At 36.7% G+C, this 20591-nt stretch overlaps 2 long non-coding RNA genes across 2 annotated transcripts; one reads left to right on the top strand and one right to left on the bottom strand.

The window, feature by feature from the left end:
* Positions 1–12514: 12514 nt before the first annotated feature.
* LOC114075088 lies at positions 12515–14262 on the bottom strand. Its single transcript, XR_003575432.1, has 2 exons — positions 14131–14262; positions 12515–13064 (listed from the first exon to the last, which is right to left on the bottom strand). It is a non-coding gene; the product is annotated as an uncharacterized LOC114075088 (long non-coding RNA).
* Positions 14263–18942: 4680 nt separating this feature from the next.
* Positions 18943–19591, top strand: LOC107006809. Its single transcript, XR_001454983.2, has 2 exons — positions 18943–19214; positions 19398–19591. It is a non-coding gene; the product is annotated as an uncharacterized LOC107006809 (long non-coding RNA).
* Positions 19592–20591: the final 1000 nt, after the last annotated feature.

Here is a 20591-nt window from a genome sequence, read left to right as displayed (position 1 = left end):
CAAACTATGGGCATAGTATACTTATTCTCACTGTGTTGTAGCCTAGTTTATAGATCGAGACGCTTGCCGACCAATGTTAATGTTGTTTTCATATATCTCTAGTAGAGTGATGGAGCAGATTTGGTACTGTGTCAGATAGGTTATGGAAGTCCTACATCAGGACCACACAATATATTTGTACTTCTTAACACTCTATGGGTCTTTCCGTCCATGAGACCCACTAAACAAGAGGAGTAACCACAGGAATCCTATCTATCTTGCCAGGAAAGGAGGTAAGTGTTATACTTTTTCATGGATTTTTGAATCAATGACTTTTCATGACCCAAGGTAGAACCTAGTGTAACATGGCATGTAGGATCCATAGAGGCCTTCATATAAGCCACTTTGCATTCATAACATAAGAAATAGAATAAATGAGATTAAGAATAACATTTCAAGTTCCAAGTGTTTTATAAAAGTAAAGCGGATGTCTAAACACTTGTCTTATTAGCCATCTATTACAAAAAAGGAAATTGGGCCAAGTCGATACATCATGTACAAAACTGAAAGTTAAAAAGAAATCTAAAAACAACGAAAATTCGTCATGGTAGCAAGAGGACTCACCAAAGCTCTAAATCTCTCAAATCAACCTCTACCCACGAAACAGAGAGCCCTGACTCTCATACCCTACATTTGGGGAAATACAGGCAAGAGTATGCGTTAGTAAAAATTTGTACCAAGTATGATAACAATGCATATACACATTTAAATCATGCTAAATAGGAAATTTTCATGAGCATGCCATGATCAAGCTAAAACATGAATCCTTATAGTTAGGAAGTATAACTGATAATACATGACCAATGCAAGTAGATGTCATCTTTAAACATACTTACAATACTTCTTCAATTAACCTTGGTTCATCATAACTTTACTTGTTTGTGGGAAGTAGCCTCAACCTATATATATGACCATGTGAGATTGACACGCTCAAATTACACCTCCCTAAAGCGATTGTTATCAAGTAAAGAACCCAACTAGTAGGTCGAGGCGATCCCACGAGAAAAATTGTTTATACTTAACTTTAACCCACAATTATCTCTATTTAGTCAAGGTATTTCCAAAGCAATAAATAAAAAAAAGTGCGGGGGGGGGGGGATTTGTGAAACAAATTCCTTTAATTGTAAGATTATCATGTGAACAAAAGAAAACTTTGGTTGATATCAATATGAGAAAATAACTAGGGTATGTGCAATCCCCACAAGTTCATAACGCGGTATCCCTAGTAATAGCAATCCTTTCCTAATATATTACATGCAAAGTGATAAGATAGGTATCGCTATATCCTTGGTTCGACTTCTAGAGAATTTAACCCTGCACCTTGGTCATGCTACTTGTGTATAATTTACTAACTCTTACCATTACCTCATAGTAGACATCATCATCGATGTATGGCTTAGTTACAACATTGCACCAATTGACACTAGCCTATTAGATAGTATCACACTAAATCTATGTTTACAATTCTTTTCTTATTAACTACCTCCTTGGTCTGGAAAGTAGCCATAAGACGAGTTCTAACACGTTCACTCGTAAAAAATACTTCTAAATAAAAGAATTATTAGTGCATGCAAAAACTGTATTCAAGAATTGCTTAATTACAAGTTGTACATTGTTGATCCCTCATGGTTCCCATAACCCTAGTTTTGCATTTAGGTACCCATGTTATCAAGATTACAATACATATTTTAAAATAAAGAAATCATGAAATTACTTAGCAAGAAGAATAAACCCAGAATTTATAACTTAAATTTCAAAAATAAATCTTCAAAAAGAATACGACATTTGATAATTTTCTAAAGTTGCAAAGAACATTTCCCAAAAGAAAGAACTAGGACAAAAATAATAATAGCAAACCCCTAAAACGAGGTATTTATCCCCTATTAATAGAAAACAAAGTCTTAATGAAAAAGGAATTCAAATAAGGAATTTTTTTCAGGCATGTGTGTTCAATCGACGAGACAACTGACGGGTCGTCAATGATCAACGGTCCATGGTTTGCTTCCATCAGCAGGGATTTAGAAAATTCTTTTGCTCTCCGGATGACACCCTCTCTAATTCAAATGACGGACCAACAGTAGGGTATGTCGTTCCATCTACGGTCCGTCGATATTCCTTCGTCACTCCATACTTATATTCATTAAATATCAGGTATTAGAACCCTCACAGTCACAAACTATGATTCACTAGTAGGTCTGTCAATCGATCGACGGACTGTCGGTGCCGATCGTGGTTCCACACTTTGTCAATTTTCCCTAATTTTCTCCAAATCTTGGGTTGGTCATCTACGACCTTCACCTACGGAGCATCTATTGAATGACGGTCCATTGATTGCCTCCGTAGGTCTATTTCTGCATTTTTTTCAGTTGTATACTCTTTTTTCTGCCTGAACATCTTTTTTGCAAAACAGGACACAAAATTTGTTAAAACCCACACAAAAAGTCTCTAGACACACACAACTCTTGAGTGAAATGCATTAGAAATATCGTGAAATCATGTTATATAAACACCCTCAACTTAAATTCGTTGTTTGTCCTTGAATGAAGAATCAACTACCAGACGGACTGGCTGGCCCCAAGCGGTGCACTACGACCCTAAACGACACTTGCATAGAAGAAGACAGTTTAAGCTCCAGCAATCACATAGCTATCTATCCTTACTCTTAATTGATTTAGTGCATGCCTAAGCCTCAAGTCTCGAAAATCGAACTCATGCGGATCACATCATGACATGAATTCACCATTCAATAAATACCTCTACTATTTTTTCTATCACTAACGTACCAATTCTCTCACAATGCAACTAGTGCCCTCATTTCAAACAAAATCCTTATTTTTCGCACAGTGGTTATGCATTTTGGGTACAAGGATCTATTTCAACACTCGTGAGCATAAGTGAGTTCAAATATAATTAGTGCTCCACGCCATAGGATTGCCCTTGGCTTCAATGCTTAGGTTCACCATACTAGACTTTAGGATCACGGTAGGACTTTCTTGACTCGTAACGAAGGCTCAGGGTCAGGCACTGTACATTTGGGTACATTTAGTGACTATCTTCCGTCCTTGACATTACCACTAAGATTTGCACCTCCTTTTATTATTTTGACCCTTTATTTATTTTCTCTTCTTTCTTTTGCCTTATTTCCCTTTTAGATGCGACTTTCACTTTTTTTTCTTTTCCATATTTTTTGTCTTTTTCTCAGAAAATTCTTTTTCAACTGTTCTTTCATTTTTTGCTAAGTCACATCCTTCTCTTACTTATGCTTTATTTTTAACATCCAACTCTTTTCACACCCATATTTTGGAATTCTCTCATAATATCCACGCCAAAAAATTATACCCTGGAAGGTGAGTTGGTGAAGAAATGATTTTTGTCTATTGCAGGATCAACATATTTGGATCAAAAGGGAACATTTATTTCTTTTGGTCAACCTCTTTTAGGCTAGATGTATGCTATTTCGGACAAGAGCCTATGATCACTTCCTAGCTTCTAGAGTAGATTCCATATGCAAGACTAACTGGACAAGTTATAGTTAGGCACCAATTGTTGAACACTCAAATATCCTCACACTCACTTGGCACATCGTTGCACTATTAGATTATAAAAATTCTAGTTCAAGTTTTAGTTGAAGGTCATGCAGTTGGTGCCTTTGCATGTCATGTTTAGAGACACCACATTCAACTTATCTAAACTTATACATTCAAGCACTACAATGGACAGGGTATCGTATTTCATTAGCCATCATGCTTATACACATGTACTCACTAATACATACCGATTCAACAGAAATTTAAGCAGTCTCTTGGAAAAAAGAACACGAGCAAGAAAACCCCAAGAGAGAATAGTGAATTGGCCTACTCAGACTTCACCCTATCACTCACATTCCATCTACCCCACTCCCAACCAAAAAATTTACAATTGTCCCCGATGCATAATAAATCATAAATAAAAGGGTGGTAGGTGAAGCAAACCTGTGGCGCATACAGCTGAAGGCCTCTCAACAAACGGGTGGGTTCGGTTTCCAAGAGCCCGCAAGATCAACATTTGGGTCACCGTCAGGAGTTCCACATCTCCAAGGGTAACACCGTCACTAGTGTCATCCACCTCTATCTCCGAACCATTAGTAGTGCTCATTGCCCCACTCACAGGCACAAAGTTTGATGTGGTGGCTGATATGGAGCCTAAAGACTGGGATGAGTCTGATCCTGAAGTTATAGTAGACTTAGAGCTGGATGTTGAGCCCGCTTCTGTGCTGGAAGTAGCCCTGATTTGTGTGCCGATTAGTGTATGCTCCTCATCAGACTAGGAGACAGTGACTAGTCGGTGTTCACCTTTCGAGGGGTGTCCCTCGTGGCTCAGGATGATGCTGTTGGTGTTTGAGTGCTCGAAGGAACATAGTCTGGGTCATTCTATGTGTTGATGTCTTCGTCTATCAACTTCAGACTGTGATAAGGACTTAGATTTCCCTTTTTGAGTACACCACTTCCTTCTTGGAGCAATTGTACTTGTGGTGAAATTGTTAGTATCATAGTAGCTTAACTCTACACACAAATAACAACAGGAAAAGAGAACCAAAAAATAACAATACCACTCTTGACTGCAGATTCAGGTAGGTGAGACCCATCGAAGGTTCGTAGAGTGATCTCTGGTCCGTGGAACCCGTTCGTGATTTGGATGGGTAAATACAAACTCTCAGATGAAAATGACGAATGTAAAGGACGGCCCGTTGATTATTCAACAGATCATAGTCCAAATCCTTGTTTGACACGTAAGCTTATTTTTGGGCGTGGAAAATGACGGACCCAATCGATGGCCCATCAAATGAACGACAGTCCATTGACAGGGTCTCGTACATGAGGCATATGACAAATTTCAGGCTTCTTTAGATTTCAACTTCTGAGTTTCTTTAGTGACCCATCTTAACAACATACAATTTTAAACCTACTTTTCAACATATCATATGCTAGTTCGTCGTTCCTAGGGTTCTAATTTCGTACAATTTTCTAACCCACTTTGTATAAGGTGTGGAATCCTAGGTCAGAATTTACATGTAGAATTAGACACACACATTTTTGGGTAGTTAAATTTCTACAAAACCACTGTCTATCATCCCAAGGGAAGTTACTATGTGATTATTAGTATGCAAAGTTAATCCATTTAGTACCAAGGTCAAGACCCACTCCTGACTTCCTATATTCAACTATGAATGCGAATTCAAAGTGAGGGGATGTCGAATTACCTTACAAGCGATAAAGAGTGTTGTGATTGTGTGACTACAATAATGTGCAACCCGAATAAGAAGCTGACGCCTTTCGAACCCGATCACTGGACTTTTGAGGATGAAAAAAGAGAGAATTTTGGAGAGAAATGATTGGAATTTTGAGAAATTAAGAAGACAGATGATTTTTAGAGAGGTGTATTTAATTTGGGAGTGATTTAGGGAGGAATTTTATGGGGTAGATGAATATAGCAAGACTTTTGAAAGAAAATGGAATAGGGGAAGGAATTTGATAGATGGAGTTTTTAATATAACCATTCAGTTCGGGTCGGTTCACTAGTAGACTGGATGCACAAGACCTCGTTTACGGCCCGTGGATCGATTGACGATCCATTGATTAGGAGCGTTGATCACTCTTAGACTTAGAAAATATTCGAGGCTAACCTGGGATCAACGGACACCATTGACGGTCCGTCGATTGAATAACGAACAATTGATGGGGTCCGTAAACCTGTACACCAGACAATTTTTTGCAGAATTCTGATTTTGCCTCCAACGCATGTAACACCAATTAGTCCATTCTTTCTGTATTTTCTTGGAAAATTTTAGACATGGACCCTATTATTATCTCTAGCAAACACTAACACACAAAGAAAAAATTGAACCACTTAGAGCAACTAAATAAAACAACGACTCTTTCTTCATGGGAAATAAAACCTATCGATTGCTAGAGTGTACACCTTGGGTTGCCTCCCAGCAACGCTTGATTTAACGTTGCGGCATGATGCATGCCCCTAGATTTCTTAGACTTCATCAAGATAGTAGCCTCAACTACTTCGTGAACACTCTCCGCATGCCCATGATAGATGTTTATCATTTGTCCATTGACTGTGAACCTTGTGCCTTCCTTTTTCTCCAACTCAACTGCTCTATGTAGGAACACTTTGGTGATGAGGAATGACCCTGTCCATTTGGACTTGAATTGGCCCGTAAATAAGCGTAGCGTAGAGTTGAATAGAAACACAAAATCACCAACCCCAAGTTCTCTCTTTTCAATTCTATGGTCATGATACTTCTTCATATTTTCTTTGTAGATGGATGAACTTTCATAGACCTTTAGGAGAAACTCATAAAGCACATTTAACTCATTTAGCTTCTGTTCTAACGTTCTTGTCCAATCCAAGTTCAGTCTCTTCATAGCCCTCATCGCTTGTGTTCTAGCTCGACTGGTAAGTGACAAGCGTTCCCATATACATGCTGGTATGGATACATACCGATGAGGTTCTTTTATGAAGTGCAGTATGCCCAAAGAGCATCATATAACCTCCTTGACCAATCCATTCTATTGGAATTTACAATTTTTACCAGAATCTTCTTGATCTCTCGATTGGACAATTCAACTTGTCCTCTAGTCTGTGGTTGGTAAGGAGTAGCCACATTGTGGCGAACATTGTATTTCTATAGTATCCTTTTGAACAATTTATTACAAAAGTGAGAGCCTCCATCGCTAATAATAGCCCAAGGTGTACAAAATCTGGAGAAGATATTCTTCTTGAGGAATGTAGTGACACTCTTCCCATCATTATTGGGGATTGCTTCCACCCATTTTGATACATAGTCGACAGCCACAAGAATATACTTCATCCCATGAGAACTCACAAATGGGCCCATGAAGTCAATACCCTATACATCAAATATCTCAATCACCAAAATAGGATTCATGGGAAACTCTTGCCATCTTGAAATCCCTCCGTCTCGTTGGCACTGATCACATGATTTGGCAAAATCATGAGCATCTTGGTGGATGGTGTGACAATAGTACCCACACTGCAAGATCTTATGCGCAAATCGAATACCACTATGGTTCCCATCAACAGGTGACTAATGACACGCCTCCAGATAACTCTACATTTAAACCTCAAGTACACAACAAGGAACAATCCCATCGGCACAAATCCAATATAAGTAAGGCTCATCCTAAAAGAATTTCTTCACATCATACATGGACTTCTTCCTTTGGTGGAAATTCAACTCCAACGGGACCAAATCACTTGCTAGATATTTTGCAAAGTCTGAAACCATTGGATAAGATCCTTAGAAGCAAGCAATACATGCAAATCTAGGAACTCATCATTAATTTCAACCTTTTCCCCAATTCGTGCATTTCATCATCCTCCAATCTAGGCAAGTGATAAATCACTTGATTCCGGTCCCATTTATATACGTCACCTCAAAATCAAACTCTTGGAGCAATAGTACCCATCTAATTAACCTTGATTTTGCATCCTTCTTTGCTATTAAATATCTCTAAGCAGAATTGTTGGTATGCACTATGACCCTCGTGCCAAGCAAATAGGAGCAAAACTTCTCAAATGCAAACACTATTGCTAGAAGTTTCTGTTCAGTTACAACGTAGTTCTTTTGGGCTTCATTGAGGGCTTTACTCGCAAAATAGATAGGGTAAAGGATTTTATCTCTTTTCTGTTTCAATACCACACTAAGCGCAATCCTACTCGCATCACACATCACCTCAAATGGCTCACCCCAAATCGGTGAAATAATAATAGGCACAGACACCAACTTCCTTTTAAACTTAACAAATTCTTTCAGCCAAGATTCATCAAAATAGAACTTATAGTCCTTCTCGAGCAGTTCGCACAATGGATTGGAATTTTTTAAAAATCCTTGATAAACCTCTGATAAAAATGAGCATGCCCAAGAAAACTTCTCACACCCTTGATTGAGATGGGTGGTGGAATCTTATCTATCACCTCAACTTTGGTCCTATCAACCTCTATCCCCTTTTTTGAGATTAGATGGCCCAACACTCCCTTCTTTAACCATAAAGTGGCATTTCTCCCAATTTTGCACCAAATTGCATTCTTCACACTCTTGGGCACCTCGGCCAAATTATTCAAACACCAATCAAAGGATTCACCAACTACAGAAAAATTATCCATGAAAACCTGAATATTGTCCTTCACAATATCATAAAATATCGATATCATATAACATTGGAAGGTCGCCGGTGCATTACATAACCCAAATGACATCCTCTTAAAAGCAAATATCCCATAAGGTCAAGTAATGTTGGTTTTTTCTTGATCTTCCAGAGCGATAAAGATCTAGTTGTAGCAGGAATATCCATCAAGAAAATAGTACCAACCCTCGACTACAAGTCTTTCCAATATCTGGTCCATGAAGGGCATGATAAAATGATCCTTCTCTGTCCATGCATTCAACTTTCGGTAGTCCATGCAAACTCTCCATCTGGTCAGAGACGCATCGGAACAAGTTTATTCCTTTCATTAGGTACCACAATCATCCCACTCTTTTTAGGAATGAACTGAACATGACACTCCAACTGTTGTCCGCAATAGGATAAATGACCCCAACTTCCAGCCACTTGATGATCTTCTTTATAACTACTTCTTAAATAAGCGGATTCAACCATCTTTGGTGCTCAATACTAGGTTTGTGATATGGCATGAGTTGGATTTTGTGGGAAAAGATACCGGGAGAAATCCCAATAATATTTGCAATAGTCCATCCAATGGCTCACTAAAACCTCTTCAACACCGTCACTAAGCACTTTACTTGTTGAAAGTTAAAATATGCTGCAATAATTACCGGTAAAGTGTCATCTCTAGCAAGGAGCACATACCTCAAATGCAGTTGTATAGCCTTAAGCTCTAATTTGATTCTTCCACAATACATGGTCTCGCATGTGGAGACTCGTGACACTTCATGTACAATTCCAAATTTTCTGGCTTTGACATATATTTGTGCCTTTCAAGTGCTCCACCAAGAATCATATTATTCAACACCATCATAGTCAAAATTCATGATGACTGTTGCTAGTGCCTCAACACCTTGTTGCTCTTCAATATGCACTCGAGGTAGCAGATACCATTTGGAGCTCACCACTCTGCTTCACAGACCTACATATATTGAAAGTTACTTCTTCATTGTTCAAACTAAACTTCATCTGCCCTTTTTCCATATTGACTAGTGCATGCCCAGTGGAAAGAATGGTCTCCCAAGAATAATGGGACCTCAAAATCAACCTCACAGTCAAGAATCGCAAAATCAGTCAGAAAGATGAACAACTCAAATTTCAAAAGAAAATCATGGAGTACACCTATGGGCCTTTTCAAAGTTCGATCAGCCATTAGTAACCGCATCGTGGTAGACTTTAGATCCCCCAAGCCTAACTTTTCATAAAGTGACGGTGGAATGAGATTTATGCTCGCACCAAGATCATACAGAGCCTTGGGTGTGGTAGCCCTATAGTACATAGAATAGTGAAGGCGCCTAGATCCTCCTTCTTCTGCACAAGAGACCTTGTGGCAATAGCACTATAATGCTGCATTCTGTCATAATCTTCAAAATGAACCAACCTCTTCTTTGTCACCATATCATTCATAAAATTATCATATCTGAGCTTTTTCTGTAAAACTTCTACCAACGGAACATTGATGGAAAGCTACTTTAACAAAGTTATAGATCGGCGATATTTCCCATCTTTCGTTTTCTTCGTTAATCTTTGTGAAATTGTGGTGGAGTCCTAGGTATGGGGACCACTTTCTGCGATAACTCTACTTCTTTTGTTTTTGCATCACCCAACTCTTCAGTATATTTTAATACTTCATATTCTTTTCTCATATCTCTTTCTACTACCGACGACATATGTGTTATGTTTACCTTCTTGAGTAGTGACTGTCATGCAATGCCCATCATTCTTTGGGTTCTGTATAGTGTTTCTTGGAAGAGTTCCAGGTTGGCGTGGGTTTACTATAGTAGACAACTGAGTCATTTGTAGCTCAAGATGCTTTATCGAGACTACATGTGCATCCACCCTTTGTCTAATGCTAGATAGGTCACTTCTAATCTCCTTGACATTCACATTACATGCCTCAAACCTCTTCATCATCTTTACAAAGGGACAACTTCCGATTTTAGGAGGAACATATGGCCCAACCCGATCATTCCTGTTACCTTAGTTGTTCCAGTTAAAATTGTTGTCGCGGTTTTAGTCCCCATTTCAGACATGTTGACCCTCTTGGCTGTAGTTTCCATAGTTCTAACCTTGATTTCCTTGACCTTGGCGCCAATTATCCTGGTTGGAACCTTGTGAGTTTGGTCGGAAACCCCCTGTCTGATCATCAACTACATATTCACCTCTTTATAGTAATACTCTTCTACCGGTGGTGGGGATCTAGTGAAATAGTTTACCACATTTATCTTCTCTACGCCTCCACTCACATGCTTCAATACCAATACCAACTCGATTATCATCTGTACCATCACTTCCCGAATCTCATATGCGGCTGGATTGTTTATAGCTTGAACAATGAAGGTGTTTCGCCAAGTTTCCGTCTTTCGAGTGCTCCAAGCATTGTTGTTGCAAGATATCTTCTCTAACTTTTCTTTAATCTCAACATATGTGCATTCCCTATAGGAGTATGTAGTAATAGTATCAAGCACCACTTTATTGTTGTCATCTTGACCTTTATAGAATTACTAGTTCAGTGACTCATCATCAATGAGATGATTCGGGCACCCCTCACGAACGCAGTGAATCTATCCCAAGAGCTACTCACTGACTCTCCAGGTAGTGCTACAAAGTTATTTACCTTATCCTTGTGATTGAACTTCTTGGACACTGGCTAATACCTTGCTAAGATTACATCTCTCAATCAATCCCAAGTATAGTTTTAGTTGTTGGGTAGCTCAGTCAACCGTATAACAGCCTCTCCTTCAATGATAGAGGGAACACTCGCAACCCGATGACCCATGTTCAAGTCCATTCTACCCATGCAACTTTTGCATACCGCCCTTAGCTTGACTATATGAGCATGTGGATCTTCCGATGGCAGTCTCGAAAGTAAACCCCCCGCAGTGAGCATCTACATCAAGCTACCGTCACCATGAATGTGTGCCTCGAGGGAAGGGGGTAGGACAAGAGTCCATGTGTGTTTGAAATGTTCACGTTGCCTCTATAATGATCCTGAGGTCGTGGGATGTTGGAGGTTGCACTTGCAAGGCATCTCCTAACTTATTGTCAATGGGCGCTTGGTTTTTTCGCACCGACTAATATTGGAGATTTCAAGCCTGCTCGATCACATACATTCCTTCTGTATGGATTACATGGGACCCCTTGATTTTTCATCCTTCACAAGTTCTTATTTGATTCAGGATTGTAAGGAGTGAGTGGTTCCCCTCAGCGACATGTACTTGGCATATACTAGAGCTAGACATGAGAGAGACGAAAACACAAAAAAAAAAGTAAAATTTGGAAATAGTTGACTAAGGTTCAATAATATTGTTAAAATTAATCCAAAAGACAAATTTCCCCGGCAGTGGCATCAAAATTTGATACACTCAAATTACACCTCTCTAAAGAAGTGTAAGCGGTCGTTATCAATTCAAGAACCCAACAAGTAGGTTTGAGTCGATCTCATGAGTAAAATGGTTTAGTCAAGGTATTTCCGAAGTAATAAAGAAAAGGGAAGGGATTGTGAAACAAATTCCATTAATTGTGAGATAATCAAGTGAACAAAAGAAAACTTTGGTTGATATCTAGATGAAAAAATAACTAGGGTATGTGTGTTCCCCACAAGTTCATAACGATGTATTCCTAGTAATAGATATCATTTCCTAGTGTACATGCAAGTTGATAAAAATTAGGTATCTCTAAATCCTTGGTCCAACATCTAGAGAATTTCACCCCGCACCTTGGTCAAGCTACATGTGTATAATTTACTAACGCTTACCATCACCTTATATTAGACATCATCATCAATGTATGACTTAGTTACTACTTCGCACCAATTGACACTAGCCTATTGGATAGTATCACACTAAATCTATGTTGATAATTCTTTCCTTACTAACTACCTCCTTGGTCCGACAAGTGTCCATAAGGGTAGTTCTAATGTGTGCACTCGTTAAAAAGACTTCTAATGATAGAATTATCAATGCATGCGAAAACACTATTCAAGAATTGCTTAATTACTAGTTATACGTTGTTAATCCCTCACCCACAACCCTAGTTGTGGATTTAGTTACCCATGTTAGTAAGATCACAATCGATGTTTTTAGAAGAAGAAATCATTAACTTACTTAGAAAGAAGAATAAACGCAGACTTTGCAGCTTAAATTTCAAACACAAATCTTCAAAAAGAATCTAAAATTTGATAATGTGCTAAAGTTGCAATGAACAGTTCCCCAAAACAAGAACTAGAACAAAAGTAATAATAGCCAACCCCCAAAATGATGTCTTTATTCCCTATTTATAGAAAACAAAGTCTTAATAAAAAGAATTCAAATAACAAAAGTTTTGTTCAGGCAAAAGTCTTCAATTGATGAGACAACTAATGGGTCGTCGATCGACGATCCATTATTTGCTTCCGTCAGCCAAGACATAGAAAATATTTTTGCTGTTTGGATGACACCCTCTCTGAATGAAATTATGGACCAACATTACGGTTTTTCATTCCATCTATGGTCCGTCTATGCTTCTCCATCACTCCATACTTATATTCCTCAAATATCAGGTACTAGAACCATCACAATCACAAATTACGGTTCATTAGTACGGTTCGTCGATCGATCAACGGAGAGTCGATTCTAATCGTGGTTCCACATTTGGTTAGACTTCCCTAATTTTATCCAAAGTCTGGGCTTCTCATCTACGACCTTCACCTACAGAGCTTCGATTGAATGAAGGTCGGTCAATTGACTCCGTAGGTCTGTTTCTACAATTTTTCAGTTGTCTTCTCCATTTTAAGCCTGAACATATTTCCTGTATAATAGACACAAAAATTGTTAAAACCCATATAAAAAGTGTCTAGACACACACAACTCTTAAGTGAAATGCACTAGAAATACCGTGCAATTATGGTATAACAACATGGAATCCGGTGTTTTCCGCACTGTATACAGTTTTCCTATATGCCACGATAAGTACCATGTACTTCTAGCTATTTTAGATCCACTATCTAATGTCTATATAAGCAATCCTATGTTGGAACACAATTATGGGACATGGGTAATCGCCACTTATCCACACGGTTCTAAGCTTAACTTCCACAAATTAGTTCTTATTCATATTCATCTTAGCTCATAAAGGAACATGGGTAATCAACTCATGTCCATACATCATGTGACATGGGTAACCGCCTCTTTCCTTTATATCATATGACATGGGTAATCACCTCTTGTCTTTCAATAAGAGAGCATAGGTAATATCCTTTTGCCTCATCATTAGAATAACTTCTTACCATTGATTCATTTTAGGTGAGAAAGACCTTTCAACTCTAAGAACCCTTATTATGTAAGAAATCCTTTCACAACCATGATTTCATGTGTATATGAGAAATCCTCTAAACAACACAACGACATTATTATTCATACTTCACTCGCAAAGAATCCTTACAATATTTACATCAATTTTACAAGAACATGCAAAATTTCATAATCCACCTTTCATAGCTGAAACCCACTTTCATGTATCAATATCTAGAAAACATGAGTTAGAAACAAGTTCATGTAAATTCATCAAAAAATCATATAATTCTATCAATTCATGCTTGATTTCATATAATCTGCTTTCACAATCCAAAACTCATATTATTTGATCATAACTTAGAAAACATGGAGATTACATGGATTCATAGGGAATCATCATAAAATCATGATATTAAATTAATTCATGCATCATAGATCATAAATCAATCAATTAGATCAATAATTAGGAGAACCCATAACATAGAAGAAAATCCTAACTCAGTTTGGGAATTATAACTTCGAAGATAGAATAATTTGGGATGTTCATAAATGTAGGAATCCATGGATGAAAACTATCATACCTTGATGCCAATTGCTTAACTTCAATTGTGGCATTGGAGACTTGGCTTGAAAGGACCTTCTTCTTCTTCTTCTTCTTCTTCTTCTTCTTCTTCTTCTTCTTCTTCTTCTTCTTCTTCTTCTTCTTCTTCTTCTTCTTCTTCATGTTTTCTAAAGAGAGAAATATTTGTGAGGAAGTCTTGTTCTTCGTTTGTAAATTTGAGAGGATGATTTTCAATGGGAAATTTGGGAGTGAAAACACTTATACAGGGGTTTTGGTGAAGGGTAAAACGATATAATATAAGGTTAGACTAATAAGAAAAAGACCCAAAATCTCTTGACAATTTGACTACCGACCCAGGCAACGAGAACAACTTATGGACCGTGGTTAAATTGACAGTCCATATCGTTCAATCGTCATTTGGCATCAAAAACCATAATTTGAGGCCTTGGTCGATGGACATCATTTACAAACCGTGGGTCCAAAGATAATATGTCCATCCTGGCCGTGGATCTAGACCATTTTTTCTTGAAAAACCCAACTGCCAATCATGGACATCTCCTACAGTGTGTGGGTCATTTCACGAGTTGTGGATGGCTCTGTAGGAACTTGTACCAAATTTCTTAAAAGTTGAAATTTTTACCCTTTCTATAATCCGAGGTTTTAGATTTTCTTCCTCTTGGAATTATTCGTCCTCGAATGAGATTTAATGCATCATGAGGAAGGTAGAAACTACATTTAACTACCCAACATGCAAGCAATTTCATAAATCCACATACCTAAGGAGGAAACATCAACTCAAAGTTAAAGCATGTTCTAGACATCATATGTAGTATATATGCAACTTATACTCAAACAAACATAAACATTTAGAAATCAATCAAGTTGACTAATTTTCTCAAAACTTATGTTTTTGATGACAATGCATATATGAGGAAATCATGGGAATATATGAGACACATGTCACTAAAAGAGTAAACCATGAGTTACTCATTACCTCAAGCTAGAGTAGGGGTAGAAGGAAAGATATGAGGATACTCAGACATCATATTTGCTTCAGCCTCCCATATAGCACCCTCAGTTAACTAATTCCTCCACAACACTTTCGTGGAAGAAAGTTCTTTATTTCTCAACTTCTGTACTTGCCAATCTAAATCTCAACCGGAACTTCTTCATTGGAATGATTCTCCTTAACTCCCAAACCCAATGGATCTTGGATCACCAAAACATTTCTTCAACATAGAGACATGGATAACCAGATGTACCGATGCTGATTCATTAGGCAATTGAATTTTATAAGCAACCTTACCAGCACACCTCAAAATCTTATATGAGCCTACATAATGGAGACTAAGCTTCCTTTTCGTGCAAGACCTCAGTACGACCTTCATAGGTTAAATTTTCAAGTAAACCCAATCATGAACATCAAATTCGATATCTCTTCTTCTAGCTTCGGCATATGACATTTGCGACTTTGAATCGTTTTAACCTTTCTCTAATAAGTTAGACATTTTCCATAGCCTTGTGTACCAACTTGGGAACTATTAGGGAAACTTCACCCACCTCAAACCATCCTATAGGGGATCTACACCTCCTACCATAAGGGGCCTCAAATGGAGTCATACCAATACTTGAGTCGTAACTATTATTATATGCAAACTCGGTCAATTGCAAATGGTCATCCTAATTACCCTTGAAATAAATAATACAAGACCTGAACATATCTTCCAAGGTTTGGGTACAAGAAAAATTTTAATTTAGGGGATTTGATGAGTCTTACATTTCAAATCATTTAAGGCTTTGTTCTCATAGTTTATTATCCTTAGTGCCTAATTTATGCTCTAAACTAATGTTAAGGTCTTATTTGCAGAAAAAAGGTGAGAGAGTAGGAAAAGGATATTATCGAAAAAAAGGAACGAAAAAAGGCAAAGAAGTTGAATAAGGTCATTCCTAATGATCGCTAAGACCACTCGGCGAAAAACCGAGTGAGTCTGCAGCTCGCCAAAAGTTCCAGTGTGCCAGCCCTGTGGGAAAACCAACTCGCAATGGACATAGGTAGTTGGCGAACCGTCAAATGGATTACTGATGTCGATGCTAATATTCTAAAGTCACAAAGTTTGAGGTTAAAGAGCTAAGGAAGATTGGAGATGTTATGGAGTTATTGGTGCATCGCCGACTTTGTTGGTGATGCTTGACTAACCTCACCTAGTTGTCCTAAAGGGCAAAATTTGAGATAGTATAAAGTAATTTTTCCATTGTAAAACTTTGATACATGGTTTTACTTAATTCTAGGAGTTTTCTAGTGGATTTTGAGTTGGATATTCAAGATTTAACATTTTGGATCATTGTAAACACGTGGATTGCAATACCTAGATGATGGAGAACATAATTGATTTTGCTTTCTTCCCTTTTATGATGTATGGCTAAAACCTCCATTTTTGGGGTGTGGGGTGTTTGATAATGTAATTATTTTCCCTAATTAGCTTATGAGTATTGTTCTTTACTTATTTAAATGCTAGTTAGAAGTGCGTTTAATTGAGAGTTGTGCATTAACCCATGAATTGTAGTTGCAAATGCATTTCTATTTTAGTGTTTTAGACTTGCTTAAGAAAGAGGTTTTGGAACTAAGGTTATGAATTAATGATTATAGTGATTGGGTTGCTGTGGGTTCATCTCGGGAGAGTGAATCTTAGTCCGATCCTACCTATCTAGATCAAGAGAGTGGATAAATTGAGGTATTGAGCTGTTTTTAGTGTTATGCTTCTCGAGGTTCGAGAGAACTCACTTGAATCGTAATAGTTATTTGAGAGAAAGTTATTCTATGTATAGTATATCCTACTCACTAAGATTCAGCAATTGTTAGTAAATTATAGTTACCCATATAAAGAAATTAGTCTTTAATCGATCACATCCCAAAGTATCCCTTATCTACTTGATTATTCCCCTGTTTTCTAATTGTTGTAGTTGTTAATTGACAAACATAATCCCCCATCTGACATTCGTTGTCAACCCGTTTGGTTTATTTAAATGATTTCAATAATCTTTATTCTTGCAATCATTTAGGACTTATTTATAACTTCGTAATGGTAACTTGTATCACTCCCTGTGAAATTAATCCAAACTTTTTGTTGGGTTTATACTAGATTGGGACCGCCAACACCTATGATTGGATGAGGTGTAGTTGAGAACTTATTAGATCCACTAGCTAATGTATATTTAGTTAGCCTATGATGGCATATAGTTTATGGAGCATGGGTAATTGCCACTTGTCTACTCGATTCTAAGCATAACTCCCATGGAATATTCATTAATTTTATTCATCTTTTGTTTTAAAGGACTTGGTTGATCGCCTCTTGTCCTTATATCATATGACTCTTGTCTTTTGATTAAAGAGCATGGGTAATCATTGTTTTCCTCATTCTTAGAATAACTCCTTAACTTTTATTCATTTTAGGTGAGAAGACCATTCAACCTTTGAATCCTTAATGTGAGAAAACCTTTCACAACAATCAACATATATGTTTCATTCTCAAAGCCATTTACATCATCTCTCATCAATTTCATCAGAACATGCATAATTCCATAAATCCCTTTAATAGTTCAGAACCCACTTTCAATCATTAATATCTAGAAAAGATGGGTTTAGCATGGGTTCGTAGGGATTCATTTTAAAATCGTGGATTATAAATAAACTTGTACATATTAATTCATAAACCAATCAAATAAATAAATATTTAAAGGAACACATGAAATCAAATGAAAAAAACCTTAACTCAATTGGGGATTTCTAACTTTGTAAATCGAAGAATTAGGAAATCCATGGAGGAAATCTGTCCTACCTTGATACCAAAAGCTTTCCTTCAATGGTGAAGTTGGAGGCTTGACTTGAAACCCTTGGTCGACCTTCTTCTTCAAGCTTGACAGCGAAATGTTTTGAAGAGGAAGAATTGTTGTACTCTTAGGAATTTGGGAGAATGATTTCAATTGGGGAGATTTGGGGGTAAAAACACTAACATATGGCTTTAGTTTAAGGTAAGCAACATAGCATTAGGCTAAAATAAATAGGAAAAGATCCAAATGACCTTAACAAAAATAATTGTCAACCTCACTAATGCCCCAACCCACGGTCCGTTTGTCATACCACGGAACGTCCTAGTTGGTCGTGGTTGAAATCATAGACCATTAATTGTGTAACCGAAAATACATGCCATTCCTACGGCTCCTAGGTCCATCGACAGACTGTGCACCACTTCTTTAGGTCCCAATTCTTGGCTTAAAAATCTCTCTAGGACTCACCTACAAGACAAATATTGAATGACGGGGCGTCCTGGTGGACCTATATTGTATATAGCTAAATATTTATCTATTAGGTATATACAACCTCCTTTACCAAGCACCTTTTGTTTTGTTTCGGAAAAGAAAAGTAAAATCACGCAATGATAGTATTCATTATGCTAAAACTACTTATTACTCCATTCCTCTCAAATTCTCTTACAAGGATTGTAAAATTATTACTTGTTTAATTTTATCCTGAGTAGTAATTATTCTTGAAGACTATAGACATCTCAATAAAAAAAAATTAATAGTTAATGAAGAAATATTATTATTATTTTTAGAAATAAATAACTGTCAAATAATAAATATTTAAACAACTCCAAAGAATGAGGTACACTTGTTTTGTTCCAATTTTTGGGATCACAAGTCTCATGATGTCTCATTAGTTTGCAAATTAAACCTTAATTATAGTTTCCAAAATACAAGGAAATCCACAAATTTCACCTTACTTTAAGGGTTTAAAACTTGTATAAATATGAAAGAGATGTCATTAATTATGATCAATATCATTCAAGGCTAATATAATAAAGTAAGCAGTCCGAAAAAACAAGCAAAATCTATAAATAAAAGTATTTAAAAATTAACCTTCGTGAAAAATGGAGGCAAATAAGCTTGTAATTGTATTTCTTATGTGCATAGTTGTGATGTCAACTGTGCACAACACCACGGCTGAACTTTTCAAGGGCTGCTATGACGAATGTGTCAAGGACTGTACCGAATCGATTTGTAGAAATAAATGTGAGATCGAATGTGATTGTCTGGATAATAGAGGTACATATTATTTGTCTTTTTAATTTTTTTGAAAAATATTTTTAATAATATCATTTATCTACACTATTTTTTACCATTCCTTTGTTTTCTAAATGTCTTACTCAATTACTACATTCTACTAAATATTAGTGAACTTAGAATAAAATTAAAACTATATGTTTTTTTGTGTGTTTTATTTTACAGAAAAATTGAATAGTCTCAAGCCTTCGAATTAAACCAATGACGTGGGGAATCACCTCCACAAGGAGATGGGGAAAAATGAAGAAAAAAAGAGTGTCAATTCTTTATTAATTAATTTACTCATCAGTTCTCTTTCTACTGCTCTTGTAATGCATAAATTCAATAAAAGTTTTACTTTGATTTATTATTTTCATAAATTTCTTTTATCTCCCTTGAGTTCATTTGGTAAAGTTACACACATAAAAGCATGAACTCCCTAACTTGAATGTTAATTTACTAAAATATACTAACATAAAACACTAAAATTAGTATATTTTCTATATGATATATATGTTATTAATTTACTTATTCTATATTATATTAAAAATGACACTTTGTGCACATCGACGGGTAGTGCCAGCTCCGAAGGATTGTGACATTTTTAAAAAGTTGTGATTTCTCTAATGAGTCGTGACATTTTTGAATGGTTGTGATCTTTTCCTGAAGGGATGCGGCTTATTTTATAAGACACAATAAACAACTTTTCATACTATTTTTGTAGGCTATGAATAGATAAATTTTATCACAGTTTTTAAGCTACGGATTTTATAAGTTTTTTATTTTTGTTCTTCTTAATATAAGGAAGATTGTTAAGGTTATATAATTATGCAATTACAATTTGCGAGTAAATAAGCCAGATTCAAAAAATTGATGCAACAATGAAAATAAAATAACTCAACTTCAAACGAGAGGACTATCTAAATAATTAATGTGTACTCATTTTCATTGGCATAAATATATTTTTGCAACAACTTATACTTGAGATGAAGTCCGATGATTTTTGTTGCACAAACTACTACTTGGTATTTAGCTGTGAAAAGTCTTAAGTTGTTGGACAAAAAAGAATTTGATCAAAAGCTTGTTTGAAGAGTTCAAACTACATTTTATAAGCACTCCTCCATTTTCAATTTATTTATTGTACTTTTATTTTAAAATCTGTTTAAAACACATACACATACATGTGCGCACACACACATGCAGACACGCGCGTGCACATGCGCACACACACCACACACAAATACACACACACACACAAGGTGTTAGAACTATACCCAAAAATGCTCCCAGCATAGGAGCCTATGGTTCCACACACACAAGCACACAAACACGCACATATAATAAATAAATAAATAAATAAATATATATATATATATATAT

The sequence above is a fragment of the Solanum pennellii genome, chromosome 12 (assembly GCF_001406875.1).
Source record: "Solanum pennellii chromosome 12, SPENNV200".
NCBI classification, from domain to species: domain Eukaryota; kingdom Viridiplantae; phylum Streptophyta; class Magnoliopsida; order Solanales; family Solanaceae; genus Solanum; species Solanum pennellii.
Note: the sequence above shows the minus strand (reverse complement) of the source record. Positions and strands in the feature narration are given on the sequence as shown.